Source organism: Drosophila simulans, chromosome 3L (assembly GCF_016746395.2).
Source record: "Drosophila simulans strain w501 chromosome 3L, Prin_Dsim_3.1, whole genome shotgun sequence".
Taxonomy (NCBI): domain Eukaryota; kingdom Metazoa; phylum Arthropoda; class Insecta; order Diptera; family Drosophilidae; genus Drosophila; species Drosophila simulans.
The window spans coordinates 15,490,130-15,508,852 of record NC_052522.2 but is presented as its reverse complement, the minus strand read 5'-3'; positions in this window follow the sequence as shown (position 1 = coordinate 15,508,852).

Here is an 18,723-nt window from a genome sequence, read left to right as displayed (position 1 = left end):
CGAACAGCGACTAAGCAGGCAGCACACCTACGAAAAACAAAAAAAGAATGGGCGGAGTATCCTCAAAGGGTTAAAGGGCAGCCGAAACCCCATGGTTGTTGTAATCGTGGCTGTTGACATTTCCGTAGCGTAAATTGGTATTTACATATGCCCAGAGTCGACATTCCCGATCGATGTCCCCTATCCCAACATGCATTAACAATTGGGAATTTTGTTTTCGTCCTTTGAGCTTTTTCGGCAGGCCAACAGGAAGCGGATTGGGGATGGCGATGGTGATGGCGATGGAGTTGGGGTGAAACTCCCAATGCTCACGTTGTTTGTATTTATTTGGTGATTGTCCTGCGAGTTGTTGTCGTTGTCCCTTTTCGCCGTCAGAGTCGTCGTCCTCCGCATTGCAGCTGTTTCATGCCCATTTAACACCTTCAATCCGCTTTGCTTTCGACCAGAATTCGATAGATGGACGCTAGAGATGCCACCATGATGAGCAAGCAAAATAAAAAAGATATTTTTTATAATTTTTTGTCCATTTATTATATTTCTAAGCAGCATTCATTTGAAGCAAAGCATTAAATATGATTATTAAAAAGCTTAATTATTGTATAAACGAGCAGAGCTAAGAGTGGGAATTAGCCTTAATAAAATTCATATATCATAATCACTTTACCTGATATAGAGGTATAATCCTTGACTTCCTTATCACGTTCGCTTCTCTAAGAGCAGCGCATTTCCCACATGCATACCATTTACTTGTAGCACACCATCGACATTTGGAAAAATATTATCATCTGACGTACTCCGTGTGTCAGTTTGGCTGGAAATGTTTGCACGTCCTCGTACAATCCCAGATATACATTCACACACACACCCGCACGAACATCGTATCTCGAATCTAACGAATGCACAAGGCAATTGGTTTATTTTCCAATACGGTAGCCGTTCAAATATACACAGCAGAGGGGGAAAAATCGGAGGGGCAGATTCAGATTCGTAATTTCTGTAAACATTTGCCATGCTTTCTCAATGATTTTTTTTTTGCTTTTTTCGAAGCTGCCCCGTACGCTTTTCCTTTCGAATTTTATGATAAACAGTGTTGGGAGAATCTTTTCTACTCTGCCTCGCAAAGTTGTAAAGTTGTAATTTGAATTTTTTCTCCTTCCGCACCATATTGCTTCTTTGCCGACACACATTGGAGATTCATATGCCTGCAAATTGGGGAATCTCGGCTGCATAAATTGTGAAACATAAATTTTGCGCATTATGCCTTCGTATTTATGAGTATGTTTCATCTACGAAAGCGCAGCGATCTGGGTCAAACACAAGTCCGCCCCCTCGACCAAAAAAGTTTGTTTAAAGTTGCATCTATATCTATTTATTTCTGGTTCATGCTCATGCGTTATTGTAAATCAATTTGTAAATACACGTCAAAGTTTCGTAAATGCGGTAATGCCTCGAAATTGATGAAAATTATTTGGGAAAACTGTGCATGCTTTTCATTTTGGCTGGCTGTGTGGACATGCAAGTGGATTACATGCGTAATATGTGTTTAAACATTTGGAATTGCTAAATATATAGAGTCAACTTGTTCGTTCGATGGCGAATTAATTAAAGATTGAGAAAGTTTAATTTACAAATTTACTAACAAATTCATTTAACATATATTTCCATATTACTAATCTATAACTTTAAATGTATCTTTTAGATTTCCCATAATATCCAACGGTATATACGATTGCTTTCCCTTTACTGACCTACACATGTTGTCTTTGCGTGTCTAAATACTTTCCCATAGACGTTGAAAATTGCCCAAAATACTTGCTGGGTGAACAAATTTTCCTGCATGCTCACAAGTTAAATGATCTGTAGGACACACACACGCTCGAGTGGCAGGGATGACACAACAAATTTCCCCCGGCCAAGTGTTTGCCACCCACAGCTACATATATGTATGTATGTAGCGATCCCCATATCAGAGGACCAAACTCATAGCCTACGAACATATTATTTTCCCATGAAAAGCGAACCCGAATTCACTGAGTCACCAATTTTCGCCATGAGATCACCTAGGGGTGGATTTTCCGCCATGGGATGCTGTCAGCCGAAAAAAAAAGCGAGAGTGACCCCAGTAATATTAAACATATTTATGCGCATTTTGTTAATCAGTTACGGCCCGAAATGATAGTAAAATTTTCGAGGGTGTGCGCGTCACGGTTAATGAAACTTTATAGCGCCTACTTTGGGAACTCGCTTACCTGTCTCGCAATTAAGGAACTCGGTGGCAAGCAGGTGTATTACTAACCAACTGAATTTATAACGCCCACATTTCATTCGCATTCGAGTTGTTATTGTTTTTTCAAGCGTTCCCCGGTTGCCTGTGTTCTGTTTTCTGTTGCTGTTTTCCCCAGAGTGAAAATCCGTTTGCGTTAACAACAGAAACATATTCCCTACCGGTCCTGGCCATACATCAAAATTAACAGAAATGTCAGCTGCAGTTCCAACTACGAGTAGCAACTATTGCCAGCCACCTGAAGAGGTCTCCTTGCTGTTTTATTTACTCGCATTTTCCCGTGTTTTTTTGTTGTTTATGTTTTTATAATTCATGCTCATTCATCTTGCTCGGACTGCGTCTGGCATATTTGGTATTAACCGTTGAGACCTGGCCCGCATCACCGCTCCCTGCAGATAATTACAATTGTGTCATATTTTTCTCATTAGCGCCGACTTTCTACATGTCTCTTCTGCTGTATCCCCTGCACTTCCTCATCTTCTTCTTCCTCCTCCCGGCCACGCCCACATTTGAAAAGTCCATATGTGTACATATATATACAAGTTACACCTCGGCCATGGGTGCTGTTGTTAATTAGCCGTGCTTGATTACTTTTAAAAATTACAAACTGTCAACGTGTTATTTATGATCCAAATTGTTTGCTCTTGCATTTCCTTCACTTCGGTCTCGTTTGGCAGGAAGTAATGCATCTTTAATGGAGGTGGCTTAGAAAGTAGCATATGTCTAATAAGAGTTTAATGGGGTGAGATGGATTGGTCTTCATGTGGGATTGTCTTAGAGGAGATACTGTATTCAAAGGTCTTAAGGTTACCTAATAGTTTGGTCATATGAAGCTACAATCTTTGTATATTCATATACGTGAAATTAAAGTTGAAAACCTTTATTTAGTTTTTCAATACGCTTAGCAATACCCTAAGTTTCACAAAATAAGCAGCCCGAAATGTGTCACTTTCAATTAAAGTTGCATGTCTTTTTAACCAAAAAAACACGCTTGAGAGCTCACAGCCCCAAAAACAAATCCTATTTAACCTTAACACAGATGTGAACATGACATGTCAAACACACAGATGCGTAGATCTACGGTGAAATAGCTCGACATGATCGAATTATCGATCTGATATTTTCCCCCGCACAAACCACAACTAGATGAAAATTCCGTTGAAGTTGCCGCCGCGTCTGGAGGAGCAGAGAAGTGGAGACCCCAGATCGGATCCAAGCGAACCGCAACAGTGAACCCGATGGGTGTGAAGGCAATCACTTCCGTTTCGGTGAATCCGAACCGCCCCTCCCCACGGATTTCTACTCTTTGAAGTGATCGTGCGTGCTGATAAAAGCAAAAGTATCTCGTATCTGACAGATACGCATCGCTGGTATTTACCTTTAGATTCCTGTTTGATGTGAGAGTGTCTCGCTCCGTGTGTTGATAGTTCTGCGAGCAATTAATTGATTGTGACAGATTGCTCCATACCGACACTCCATTCCATCAGAATTCTTTGAATGGCCCTCGGGGGCTTTATGTTAGTTCCTCCCGGCTTGATTGACACTTTTGTGTCTCGTCATGCGTTTAAATTGTGAAAAACTCTCGCATTCCCCCCGTTCGAGCAACAAAAGAAGTGCAGAAGTAAGTGGGTTTTTGAGGAGACCTGTGCCACTGCAGCTGAATGCAAAGAATTGCATTCAATGTTGCCCCGGGCTATGCTAAACAGATGTTGCTCCATGTAGACGCAATGTCGTACTTGCTGTACTTGTTGGGCTGTCATCAAAATCGTTTCATTGTTGTCCCCAGCACGCATATTAATTTTATGGCTAACAATAACATATCCATCGACAAACTATTGTGAAACGCATTTAATAGTGGCAATAAAAAGGGAACGAGCAAAATGTAGTGTAATGTGTTCAAAGGGATTTGAATTGTTCTGTTAACTGGGAATTGAGAGTGCCCTTCGGAAAAATAAAAACTTTATAAAACTCAGCTCGCAAAACGAAGTCAAAATTTTTTATATAAGATATAGATAAGATAAAATATCTTTTAACATTACTCAATAAAATATAATGATACTTACAAAGATAAATTATATTATAAAACTACATCTTGTATCTTGAGTTGTACTATTACATTTATTATTTTTAGATCATTGAGAACCAATAATTTACATCAAAATAGTTAAAAACACATGTTATGGTACTTTAATTATACTTTTTAATCTATATCGTAATATAAAATAATCTTTAGCTTTTAGAATCTTAAGCTCACAAACGCTTTGAAGGTCCTAAACTAAGCGTATCCTTTCGCAAACTCGCAGGATACAAGAAGATAGCGGCGCATTGCCGTTCACGACAACTGGAGGACATTCAATCCCCTTTGTGGACCTCTCACCTTCATCCTCTCCCCTCTTCCTACCACCCCCGAAAAACCCCCTTTTTTTGACGGGCTGTCAGTGACAGAGGCGAGTCAGTAGTCAGTGTCGTCATTGTTGTCGCTTTTTTTCCCAGTCGCCGTTGCATTTGTCGTTGTCGGTATGCCACATGTGCAGAAGGCGGCGGGCACAAAAAACAAACTATAAGATTTTATTGCTTTCTCGCATGTGAAGAAATACGGGCTGCTGCAGGTTATTCTGCTGCTTCTACTGCTGCTGATGCTGCTACGGCTGCTACTGCTGCAAATGCAACATCCATTGCTGCTGGCAGGAAGCAACAAGCCGGTGGCAGCAGAAAAAGCAGAAGAAGCTGCCACTGCAAACAAGGGCGTTGCACGACCTGTCAAAATGAGCAATTACTTTGCAAAAATGTTGCAGAACTCACGTGAACGGGACTCAGGCAAAAAGCAGATCCAGAAACAGATCGAATGCCCCTATTCTTCAAGCTACACAAAGAAACAAAATGATAAATAGCTGGAAGAATTTGAGGTGTTCTTCATTCTTTTGCTCTTTGATGAATGTTTCTCAGATTCCTCTGACTTTACAACCAAAATATTTTAGATATTAAATATTTTATTTATATATTTTTATGCAGCTGCCTGAAGAATACATCAACTTTTTCTGCAGTGCACCGCTCCCCAAACTGACAAGTCGTTTGTCTTCTGAGCAAAGTTTTTCGGCGGAGCGCTACCTCAAAACGCTGGCATATGAAAATGGATGGCATTTTGCTTGCCTTTGAGTATCTGGGGGATTTGCAGTAAATGGCTGTCGCAATTGCTAATTGTCTGGCATTATTAGCTGATTAATGTGGAGCACAGACTTCACTTGGTGTGGCAAGGAAACTTCAACTGCAGCAGCGAAGCTGAGTGTGAAATATTCACATTGGGCCAGTGCAATATGTGGAAAACTATTAGAACTCTTAAGTTCATGTTGCATCTGGAGAGGCCATTACAATTTCGACTTTGGCTCAATCTCAGCTGGGAATTCGCTCATGTGGAGCTTAGAGGGCTTTTTCGCGACCTGTCAAAGTCAGCAGTGGAAAGTCGCGACATTACACTGCGAGAAAAACTGAAAGATATCAAGAAAATAGTATTACCCTTACAATATATATTTTGTTATTAAATACTTATAATATTGCTTTAGTTGTTTACTTTCTCTGCAATAGATTACTGTTTTGTTCTGAGTGATTCCTTGTGAAAGATGTCGACCTTTACGAGAGTTGCTCCTCACCTTCATTCCCTCCTCCATCTGCTCCAGCAACTCCATCTGGGCTATGACGAGGAGATGATGTTGCCGCCTGGTGTTGCTGCTTCTGTGGCTCCTGATGTTGCTGCTGGGACTGCTGTTGTTGCTGTTGCTGCTGCCGTTGGATGTTGATGCTGCTACTGTGGCAACGTGTGTTTTGCCCATCGGGTCGTCAGCGGGTGTTAGATTTTTGTTGCCAGTGCTTTCTGGCTTAGAACTCGTACTACTTCTGCCTTCTGTTTCCGTCGTATATTCGATTTTTTTTCGGCTGGCTCCAAGTTTTGCCGTTCATTTAATGGCTTCATTTTGCTTTGACATTCCTCCATGTGCCATATAGCTCATCCTCCCGCACTCTTTTGGCTTGTCAGCCTGTCAGTTGTTGGCTGTTTTCCCCACTTTTTTCGTCTTCACCACTTTGGCTGGCTCCTGCTCTTTTTGGCCTTTTAAACTAATTGCATTGCCGTGTGCGCCGGGTGGGGAAAAGTGCAATAACTATTTAAATGATTGCCTCCGAGCACACATGTGCAGCCACAGGCTCCTCCGCACTTTTCGCACGTTCGATGGCATGCCAAACTGACTGACTTGCTCATTATACTCTTATAATTGCCACAGTAGTTGCGGTTTTTTTTTTTAAATAAGAAATAAAGATACATTTGTTTTTGAAAAAGATAAGGTAAGCCAATTAGGTTACCGCAACTAAATATAATATTTAAATTTGATACTTTTTCTAGACATTTTCTTTTTTGAAAAATGTAGGAGTCCGCAATCATTTTCCAAGAAAAGTGCATCACAAAGTCCATGCACCACGGCCTGGAAACTTTTTGTTTTGGTTGCCAAGTGCCAATTAAATGTTGCTTATGCTTGATTCGAGCTGTCAATTTTGTGTGTTGCACATTTGTTGGCTGTTTATGCGATGCACGGAGAGTCCAAAAGACTTCCAGCTGTTTGACATCAGCGTCCGCAGCAATGGGAACAATTCAGTTTTATGCTTTTTCCGTGGAAAAGCGGAAAAGTTTTCCCACTCTCGCGACGAGGAGCATTGACCCAAAGTCGAATTGCAGGGGCGTGATAGAAAATACACCCTGTCCGCCCCAATAATTGTGCTGTTTTGCAGGGGGAGGGCAACCCCAACACTTGGCAATCAATTAATCATAATCCTGATAGGAAAACATGTAACAACCGCAAACAACGAGTCCGTTTCGGAATGGTAAGCCGATCGATAACACGAAAAATCCGAGCACGAAAATTTAACCCCACAAGTGTCGAGAGTGTGGGTAGTGTGAAAAACCATAACATGTGCTTATCACAATGTGCAGCTGAAAGCCATGACAAATCTAAGCACCCCCCACCCTGGCGGAATCACCTAAAACCACCCGCCCCACCTCATCCAATACGAAACGTGCCCCATTGCGGCACAAACGATAATTACATTTGGCCAATGCTTCGCCGTGGATGCCATAGATTCGAATTATCCTCATTGATCCTTATGGACACGGCTTAAATGCAACGCGAGCAGGCATAACTTGGACAGTGATAAATGGTGGCTACTAGTGCAGTGAAAGAAAATCTGCGGAAATCTCAAGATCCCAGCGAATGATGCAGTGGTTCCTGCCTTTTTTCGTTGCCCATTGTGGCAAATTTATCGCATATGTCGTCGGTCTCACATGATGTGCAAGATTTTTATTCCATAATTTTTAATGGTCTGCTTCCTAGGATCTCCTTCTCCCGGCCAAAGCAGGAGTCCTGCCTGGCCTGCTGGAGTCCTGTACAGTAATAGAATTTTGCATTCGCTCGCTTTTGCAAGCGATAAATGTGATAAATGAGTGCCGGCCATGTCTGTATGTTAGTCGGTTTGGGGAGATAAATGCATTATGCAGATGCCCGCTCGAAGGATTTATGTGCCTGGTGTTTGTCTTGGTAATAGCTTAAGTCGAGAGCGGATATAAATATTGGGCAAGGCATTAGATTGTCGGAGCATAATGTGGCCAAGTGTTATGAATGCGGTCCAACTCGATTCGAGTGGCAAAGTCCTTGTGGCCTGACAACTCGATGAGCAAGCAGATTTGTTGCACAATTGCCAACTGGGGTTATAAATTCACTGCGGAAAGTAACGGTTGCGTAACGTGTAAAACAAGTATTATCTGCAGATAAAATACTTCTCGATTCCCACAAGACTGCTATTTGATCTAAGACAGGTGTTCATACACTTCGGTTATCAGTTTAGATATTAAAAATGCCACATAAACATAGACATTGTATTATACAGTAATAAGTAATATTGTTTCCCATTTTCCGCAGTATATTGTAATTTGAACAACAATTTATTGATATTACAATGTTAGACTTACTGCTAATACGGCTAGTTACCATAATTTACAACTTTGACACGCACATGGCATCCGAAAAACTAAGTTAAAGTAATTTCCAAGACCCACTGCATTTTATACAACTTTGATCATAAGAAATAGCTTATAGAACCATTAAAACCTGTAAGGCCAATCTAAAAACTGTCATAAACCGGCTACCAAATGCCAAAGATTGCGGACCCCCAAATGTTTTATCCATTTCAACCGAATATTTTTACATTCAGCGCAGCAGCAACTTCTTTTGCTGCAAATATCGCTGGCCACCTGAACGATCGCGAATTTAATGCTGGTTAACCAGCAAACTGCTCGACCGATTTATGGCAAATAAACATTTTATTTTCCATTTCCTGCAATTTATTTTGCCAACGCAGTGCAATTGCATTCAGTGCGCTTATCAATGAAAAGCGCACAATAAAATCGGCGAACAAACGAAGCTCACCGCCGCCGTTGAGTTGGAGTTGTCATAAATGTTTTGGCCGTATTTATTTAAAAAGCATCGTGTGTGCTATTATATTTATTTGCATATTAAAACGCAAACAAATGACAACGGCAGCGACATCAACAAACGTTGCAAAACCACCGACAACAAACATTGCCGCCGAGCATCGAAACGCCTGGCACAGTACAACTCATATATGTGCGATTCATATGTAGAAAAATGTTTATAATGCCCGGCGCGTGCACAGAATTTTAAATCGAAATATAAACACGCTGCGAGAATGATATATATACTGATGGTGCGGGGGATCGGTTCGCTATACGGCACACTTAAAAGATTAACCACGAGCACGAAACTCCGCTTTGTTCCAGGTTTCAGGCCCCAGGTTCCCATGCCATTCCGTTCAGATCCATACTATATGTACTCGCTATGTATGCCAGCACGTTGAAATCGGAATTTCCTCTTTTGTTGGCTCGGCTTTATTTTTGTTAAATATTTAACATTGCTTAAGCCGCTGAAAAAAACAACAAAGGGCACTCGCCCACATCTTTTTCGCCATGGACAGCGCGCCACGTTTCGGTTTTATTTATTTAAAATTTAAATACTCTGAATATCTTTGTCTTGCGCCGAAATTTATGTCTTTGTAAAAAGTACTTGAAATTCGTTGTTCTCCATTGAATGTTTTACTTTATGTAACTTATTATCTTTTAGATACTGTCAATAGTTCATTTTATTAATAGAAATTTATATTTGGTTTTATAGTGCATTAAATACTTCGACTTTATGTAATGAATTTTTGTTTGCATTCTTACTTGCATATCTTTTGATACAGTAAAGCTTTAAGGCGATTTTCTCTGCCACTGATTTTACTTTGATATAAGGGAAAAATATTGTTAATTTATTATTTAAGGATTATTAAACACATTAATTTGCTGAAAAACCAAAATTAATAATTTAAGATCCGAATATTTCTTTAATTTACCAGTATAATGTTGTCAGGTATAAAAGAACATAATTTATTCCAGAGCTGGTTTTATAAAAACTGTTATAAATATATACAAATTCGTTGATCAAAAGCAAATTAAAACATCTTAAATTATTCTAATTTAGTCAGTAAAACACGTGCCAGAACTCTGTTGAATATATTAAGTAAATCTATCCGTTTATATGAATACTTTAGTAACCATAACATTTTTAATAGGGGAATGCGGTTTATTTTCTGATATATAACGAATTTTAAATGAATAAATTAAATATTAAATAAATGCATCACAATATTTGCATTGTTTTTCTATGTAAGCCTTATTTTTCTAAATTTGTTTTCCCATATTTGTTAGCATACCGAAGTTAGGGAATTCCTAATTCGTTGGAATGTTTGGCCATATGTCCTTACTTCTTTGCCTTTTATTTACATAAGCGACCTGCACACCGACAAATTGTTTGCTTTTGTTTTCTGTCAATATTCGAGGAGCTGTATATGCACTTGTCGCCATCATCGCCGTCTTTGGGTAAACAGAAATCCCACGTTACGTAACCGATGGCAGAGGACTCCGACTTCAACTCCCGCTCTTCTCTGCGGCAATGCAGTGCATTTCCAACTTCAGCCGCCAAAATCCACTTGACTTTTCTTTTGGGTGAGATACTCCAGAGTTTTAGATGGCGATGAAGATGGAGTTGGAGTTGGAGATGGAGCTGGGACTCTGTACGATTTCTAATTATAAACTGCTCTGTCAGCGGACCAGAAGGCAAACCTTTTCAAGTCGGTTTCCCCAAGTTCATGAACTTGTGCATTGAACTTCTTCGCTCAGCCGAGCGGTAAACCAACTTTAGCTCCAGGATTGTCTTTTTTCGGTTGTTTGGGAGTGGTTTGTTTGGTGGGGTTGTGTGGGGCAGGGGTTAACGGGTGAAAAGTGCGGAGTCCAAACACTTTAGACACAAATTCGGGAGATTTTTGTTGGTGCTGCTTGTTTTCATTACGTTGCAGTAGCCATCTGTTTCTCCTTTTGCAACTGCAGCAGACTTTTAATTTTGTGTGGATTTTTCGGTTCCGTTCGAGGTTTTTCCAAGAGTTCATTGGGTTAGGTTGGGATTGGTATGGGATGGGTTGGGTTGCGTTCCGGGTCCGGGTCCGGAGGTTGAGGTTCCGCTGCCGTGCCATGTAATGTAAAGTGGAAGTTGTAATTTAGTTGCTCCGAATGACTTTTCGGCACAACATTATCATTATGTGCATTTAATTGGTGTTTGTCTTGGCTGTCTACTTGACTTTGGCCGCTCTTCCTCTGTCTTCCTGGCTTTTCCTCTTGGCTGCCCTGAATTTTCCCGACTTGGCTTTAATTTGTGTGAATTTCCACTTGCTCTCTCTCTTATTATTTGTGTTCTGGCTGGCCGGAATTGTCTATCGGAAATGAGGCGTGGATATTAAAGAGTGGTGCGGTAGGTTAATGAACCTCAAATGAGGCAATTGTTGTGTGTCAGATATGATGGGATCAGATGGATTATACGAAGTGTTTCTTTAATGTATTTTTAGGTGTGAAGAAAGAAGCCATGTGATTATGTTCTAAGTTATGTTCTTAAGATTTAAATTATTAAATTAGCAAGGAATGGAAGTATTTTTTCTTTGCTCCTCAAAATTCTTAAAATTTTCATGTAAGTAAGGGGTGCATTAAGAGGTTATTCTAATTATTTAAGCATTTTTGCACGACTTATGCCCGCTTTAATTCGCTTCCCATGGCTTATATCCATCTAGATGTGAATATCCCTGTCACCGTGAGGCCGCCCATCAGGACATCCTGGGCAACCACAATCAGTGGGACAGGACCTCCGACACACAGAGGGACCAACAACTGTCCGCAAGCACAAAACACATCAGCAAGTACGGCAGCAGCAGAAAAACGTTGAAATTAATGAGAAAATTCTCAACTTGATGCAAAAAACCGCAAGATAACACAGCGGGCTGGGTTGGAAAAGGACGTGGACAGGATATGCAAGTCCAGTTCCAAATGCAAAAACACGTAATCCAGCGGGGGAGTGAAAAAACGGAGCGGAGGGCTGGTATATCCTTTTAGAGCAGATAAAAATTGCATTGCATTTAACAGCATTAAAAACCCAACAGCAAACAAAGTGCTAAATAAAATTAGTAAAAAAGGGAAGCAAACAGCAAGTAGCAAAATGATATTAAGGGCGAAAGGATGCGAACGCAGATCCAAACAGCGCGAAGTAATGACAAAAGCCGCCATTAGTTGGCTTTTATTCGCAGGCTATCTTCATAATCACCCAAACCAACTACTTCAATGCAAGGATGTGGGTCCTGAAATACACTGTTCACACTTAGCAAATTGGTCTGTTATTAATTAGCTCTATAAGGATGAGCTCAAAGAGTAGATCTTAGATCTAATAATTTGGTTTAGATATCAAAATGCGCAAGAGAACTCAAGTTAATTTGTTTGATTCTTCTGTACAAAATAATACTTTAAAGTCTTAAAATCTGCTGAAATGTTGTTTTGTTTTCGAAATTGTCATTGATTTTGCGCAGTGTTCTGGGAAGTTATCCAGGAACAGGGGCACTAGTGGCAGTTGGGAATCACGTGGAACATATGCTGACAAGTGCATCGACACGTGGCAGTTGCCGTAGTGGAGTCGAGTGGAGTGCCAAGGCAAACGTTTGTTGGACACGTGCGCCAACTTCAGTTTACAGCCGTTTTCCGGGAGAAGTGGGATATGTGGGTGGTTGGATATTCGGGTGTTTGGTAGTGGGTGGTGCTGGACTGGCGGAAACTTAATTTTCGTACTTGCAGCGCGCACCTGACGTACTGGCAATCGGTAACGTCATCGTTATCGCTGACTGATGTGCCCATTCAGTTGGAAGCGGTAGATGAAAAGTTTCGTGGGAAGAAATGAGGGTCATATGCGATAGATGCGGTGGATTAAATATGCAGTTGGCTAAAAAATAAGTGAATTAAAACTCCAAATAATATAAGAAACGATTTATAAGACAAAATCGATGCTTAATTTATATATTTTATTGCAGCGATTTTACTAAATTCCCCTTACTATCTTTATAAAATAATAAATCTCATGTAATCCTATTATGGATTAAATTGTAAATATATGAATGAAATTGCTGGTGGATTAAATATGCAGGTGGTTTCAAAACAAAATACGAGTATAACTGCGCTTCAAGCAAAAAAAAAAAAAAACAAAGTGAATTGAGAATCGACCGTGTTTAACTTATTAATCCATTTTTCTCGCTGCAACCAAATAGCCCTGGGATACGGAAAAGCGTATTCCGGAAACGACAATGTGAGCAGCCGTACAACTCCGTTCGATTGATTGCATTTTTATGATTAATGCATGGATGGTGGGTACCGCCAGCGTTTTCCCTTCGATTCGCAAGCCAATCGCTCTCGCACTAATACACCGGCAATTTAATTAAAGCCCGTCTGGGCCTGGCCCACAAACGGTCATAATTATGCAACAGCTTTTCTGTTTGATGCGTTTATCGATTTATTGAAGTGTTAACCAGCGTGACGGCAAGTTGTTGATATGCCTCGATTATATATTGCCCCCCCATGGATGTACCACCCACATCCCATATACTCCCATATATGTACGTACGTGTGCATATTGATTGACAGCATGCGGTTATTTTGTCGTTGCCACGCCCAATGGGGCACCACCCACCCATAGGGCTGGCCGAGTGTGGGCGTGGCCCCACCCACTAATGATACGCTTCAACGCGTTTTACATTGATTTCGCCTCGTTTGCATGTTATTTATTATTATATTGCCCGCTGTTCGTTGGCCTTTTTTGTCTTTTTGTTTTTGCTTTTTCATTTGCAATGCATTTAATATTTTCACTAAAAGTGTTCTGATCCACCCACTTAGCCACCCACATAGCAAGCCACTGTCCTTGTGAAATTAATTTAGTGTAATGGGTTTTTACGAACACTTCGCTTGTATTTATGAATATTGGATAGTAATTATATGGTAAATCGGCTTTTGGCTGCCACAATTAACCGTATAAATTAATTAATAGGTTTTCGGGCACCGTGCAACTTTATGGGGTTTCTAGAATTTAATCCAATTGAATGGGAAGCGTTATTGTTTTAAAACTAGTGAATGCTTTTTAAGGTGGTATTTTTTCAGCAACTATAGAAGATTTTAAACTAAATATAGTTTTGTTTTTATATATATACAATAATGTTATTATTATTTTTATTTTCTCCTTGGCTCTTTAGTAGCTCTTATATTTCATTAATTATAATTTCTATGGACGTATAAATAAATAATTAACTGCCCTAGATAAAAGTCATGGGCATATTTATGCTAGGCCCTTGGTGAATTCGCATTCCCAACTGGCTTATGCAAAAACCTTTCTCAAAAATTAACTAAACAATGGGTAAATTAAGCCAAACGAAAAATCGCATTTCCCTTGACATTAATTTTGACGACGTACCTACCACTCGGGCCCAACCCAATCCACATCCGGGCAGTCCATTAAGTTCGAGGCATTCTGAGCACTTGCGAAACAATTAAAGTAATTTGCCACATACTCGCGTCGTCCCCCGACGCAATGCAACAACCAACAACCAACAGCCATCAGCCAACAAGCAAGTGCGACCAAGTTCCTTTGTGAAAAAGAAGGCCAAATTGCCAGCACTTAACTTTCGCAGCCGTTGTCCAACTGTACTCGTTGCGAGCGGGCAGGACATGCCAGGATCCGATCCTGAAACATGCCACACGCTGCTAGAAAAACGCCAACATCAAAGTCGGGTGGCATTCTGGGGAATTTTGCATTTTCGTTCGCCCAGCCTTTTGTGCTCCCCCGGTATTGTCACACATCCTTGCAAATTCACGTAGACAAAAACTGGTAGCTAAATTAATTCAGAGATTATGGCTTGCTTAAATAAGATATTTATGCTTGAGGGAACAGTGATATATAACCGAAAAGAAGAATTTTTATAGGTATTTCTAGATAAATTTATAATTTTCCACTATTATTGTTAAATCATTTTTCTGGAGTCATATTGTAAATTTAATTGTTTTTCAAAAGATACATTTCATTAAATCAAAATGGAATAATATTTATGACTTACATTTTATAATGACACATTAAAAGCACAAAGCTTTGCTTTTTGGAAGTTCTTGAAATCCGCATAAAAAATACGTAAAATTGTCGAATTATGCAACCACAAATTTTGTGTGGGTCCGCGCTTGCATAAGATATTTTTTTTTTGGTTTCTAAAAAGGGTATCCCCGAATCTTTTTTCACGCTTTCCACTCACTTCACTCAAGTTGCTGCCGTTGCCTTTGGTTCAGTGGTTGTCGCTCGGGCTATGTGTGAAATATGCCACTTTAATGAGCCAACGTTGCGCACTGAGTGCTCTTGCATGCAACCCTTTTCACCTCCCCTGCCCACTCCCCACTCACCATGCCACCAAAGTCCTTTCCAGTGGCTCCTGTACCACAATCCAGCACCACCCCCCTCCCATCAACCACTTGACGGTACTAGTTGTTGTAGGTGCAGTGGCGTGGACTAAACTGAATCCCGCCAGCGGCGCTTGGCCATCTGGGGGGGAAACACTGAGAAAAAGTCTGATCTAAGCTTAGAAGTTTATTCCCTATTTAAAATGGAACTAAATGGAGGTACCTTTATGCACTCATATAAGCCATTTAACTACTTTAAGGCCACATGGACAAAGTCATTTTATGTGAATGCCTTGGAATACTTTTGTGAGTGTTTAGAGCACTTAAAAAATAAGATACAAAGTTAATTAAGTTATTTTCATTTGTAATGAAAGTTTTGCAATAAAAGCCGTACTGACTTAGATTAGGCTTGTTGTGTCATTATTTATAACAAAATTTATCACTTTTTTTTCAGTGCATGTGCAACAAACACTCGCAGGATTAGAGTGTTTTGGAGTCCAGGAATAGAGACCTAGGTCCTTGTTTGGGGGAATGGCTTCGGGGCGTGGGTCCATTCTCTTTTTTTTATGCTTTTCGGATGGACTGCCTCAATTGACATTTTGAATTGTGCAGCTGTTGCCGCTGCAAAAAACGCATTGCATATTGCTGGGTGGGGTGGGTCAGCCACCCAACCTCTCCCCACCTTTTACCAGAATACAGAACATCCCCCATCCCTGCCGTCCACAACCAGTTGTGAGAAGTGCCTAGGCACAAGGATAATGCCGGGCAAAAAACACGTGTTTAACGCATAAGTGCGAACGTGACGCTAAACTCATTTAAAGGATTACGTTCTGCACACTGTTAAGTGTATTTGAGAGCTCCTGCGGCTGTGTGAGTGTGCCCCAGTCAAAGGGTGTGTGTGTGTGTGTGTGGGTAAATAAGATTAAATTTGTTGAAAGCATTGCGACCAAAACGCAAAGTGTTGTCCACACTTTTTATACCCAACAAACTTGGTTTCTAGAAGTACTTACAAAATAAATTGAAAGTTTATTTGCTGATTTTTTATAATTCTTGAAAATCCTAAGTTTAATTTTTAAGAGATGGTAACATGGCAACTTAAAATTTTTAATGAGTATCCCTGCAGTTCATAACTCTGAACCACCAGCATTCTTACTTACTGTTTTATATACTCATGTTTCTTCAGCTGCCCCCAACTTTCCTGCGGTACCGCCATCAAGGGTTAAAGTCTATTTATGCATATGTTGGATGGATTCCGAGTCTGTTTACTCGCAAAAAAGTAGGTTAAAAGCACTTTTGGACTTCTGCGCCACGCCCCCATTTTGGGTTGGGCGCTGTTTGCACTTGCGTTTGTGTTTGTGTTTACATTTTGTCTTCGGTTTTGTAGTGTACAGTTTTAAGCCTCAAGTTGTTTGGCCATTGTATTTGTTAATCCTTTCGGGGCGTTGTCTGCCACCCATTTGCCCCACCACCGGAATCACCCATCCGCCCTGTTGGCACGACTTTAAATTTAATTAATTACAATTTTATGCGTTGGCTGCGAAATTCATTCAGACACCATCGCCATTACCCCGTTTCATTCGTTTGTTTGTCTGTTTGTTGTTCCATAAGATTAAATATCAAATATTTGTCCAGCTGTCTGTCTGTCTGGGCTTAGCAAAAGTCTTGGCCACTTGCCAGTTGGTCCGGGAATCCAGAACAGCAGAGCCAATTGGATATTTTGCCTGGGTTGTCAGGTGCATTCGAACAGCACTTTGCCGTGTTATCTCATGTTGTGTCTGCATCGATAATGCAAAATGGGATTAGTCGATTGATGTGTCAGATACTGGGGAATTAATGTTAGGTTTCTGAGTTGAACATTAGAACAAATTGGAAATAATAAATCGAATATAACATTTAGTGTATCTGTTTTAAATTTCAAAATATGAAAGTTTTGTCTGCTTTTATTACCTTGGTATGCCTCAGATATTGTTTCTTGTCGCATTGAATTGTTTGTTATTTAAATTAAATAAAATCTTATAATTTATTGCAACCAATTGCAATTGTCCTTTGTAAAATTGAAGGGTTTTAGCTTAAGCTTATAAAGTGATTAAATAAAAATCTAAAGTAAATCTGCTTCTGAAATGTACACATAAATAATTCGCTTAACTTAACCCCTTTCGCTGCTTTGTTTTTTAGTAGCTGACAACCCTGGCGAATCAATTCCTGGAAAGGGTTAAAAACGCTGAACGCTTATTATCATTTTGACAACTAACAGACACTGGCTCTTAACCCACCCCCGACTGGCGGCTTAACCCCTTCGTGCCGACCTTATCGAGCGTTTAATTAATGAACTTCAAACATAAGCATTCCATCTGCAAAGTAATATCTATCGTTTTTCCCCGGTTTATGCAACGGCAGCTAATGATATCGGTTGCAGTCGCGTAGCTAAAGAAAAACATGGCTTATCGATGCTTAATTCAATTATGCTAATTCGCTCTGAAGCGATTCGAGTGGTTGTGTCAACGCCATAGGATAAAGTTCAGGTTCAGGTTGGGTCAGTTCAGTTCACTCCACTCCAGTCCAGTCCAGAGTTACCGTAACCAAGACCCACTCACAGGTGGTCAACTGAGCGTGAATAATGATTCGGAGGAGGGGGATATGTAGATGGAGATGGCGATGTCGATGGTCAGCGGGTGTCTAATTATGCAGCTCGCTGTGTCGCCGTCTTTCTTTGTTCATCAAACTGTTTAGAGAATCAAGATAAACTTTTTAATTCCCGGCCAACTCGTAAAAGCCCTCTCCACGTGGGAAGTGACGAAGAGTTTCCCAACTAACCAACAGCCAGTTTTGTACAATTTATTTAAATTTAAACTGCTACAGCAACTGACGAGCGACTTGCGACCATAAAACTGGACATTTAACGAGCGCACTTTTCACTGGCACGTTGTGTCCGAGCTCGAAGTTCTGGCTGCCCCATGAAAAGGGTTAATTTGCAAACCCCTAAACCCTCTCACCTAAGCCCAGACCATGTGTTCCAAGGGTCTGAGTGAGTCCTTAGACCCCTTTTTTTTTATTCACTTAGTCTGGCCATCTGATAATTAGAAATTTATTAAGCTTAATTATGTGTCGGCTGGAAGTACGCACTTTTTCGGATGTCCCGAGTAGCTTGATTAAATGTGGCCGACGAGCAAAAAAGGGTTGCCTAATTTTGTTGTGTTTGTTTTGCCGGTTTCGTTGGGTCACTAAATATCCCTCTTTTTCGGGGCGCCAAAAGTTTCCGCAATGTGGTGGCGTTTTATGAGTCATAATGAAAATAAAATTAAGTTGATGCCTTTTTCAAACGAATGAAGCGAATTTGCATTTCGACGCATATCCTTTTTGGTGTAATAAAAATAAAATCATAAATACTTGGTCAGGCGCGGCTGCACAAAAGAATGTTTAAGTTTATGACTAAGAAATGGGTATGGAAGTAACTCGGAAAGTAAAGCAAGTTTTAAACCGTTATTAGGGGTATAATGGAGGCTTAAAAATATATACTGGACATAAACATTTTTTACAGCACTTTGCA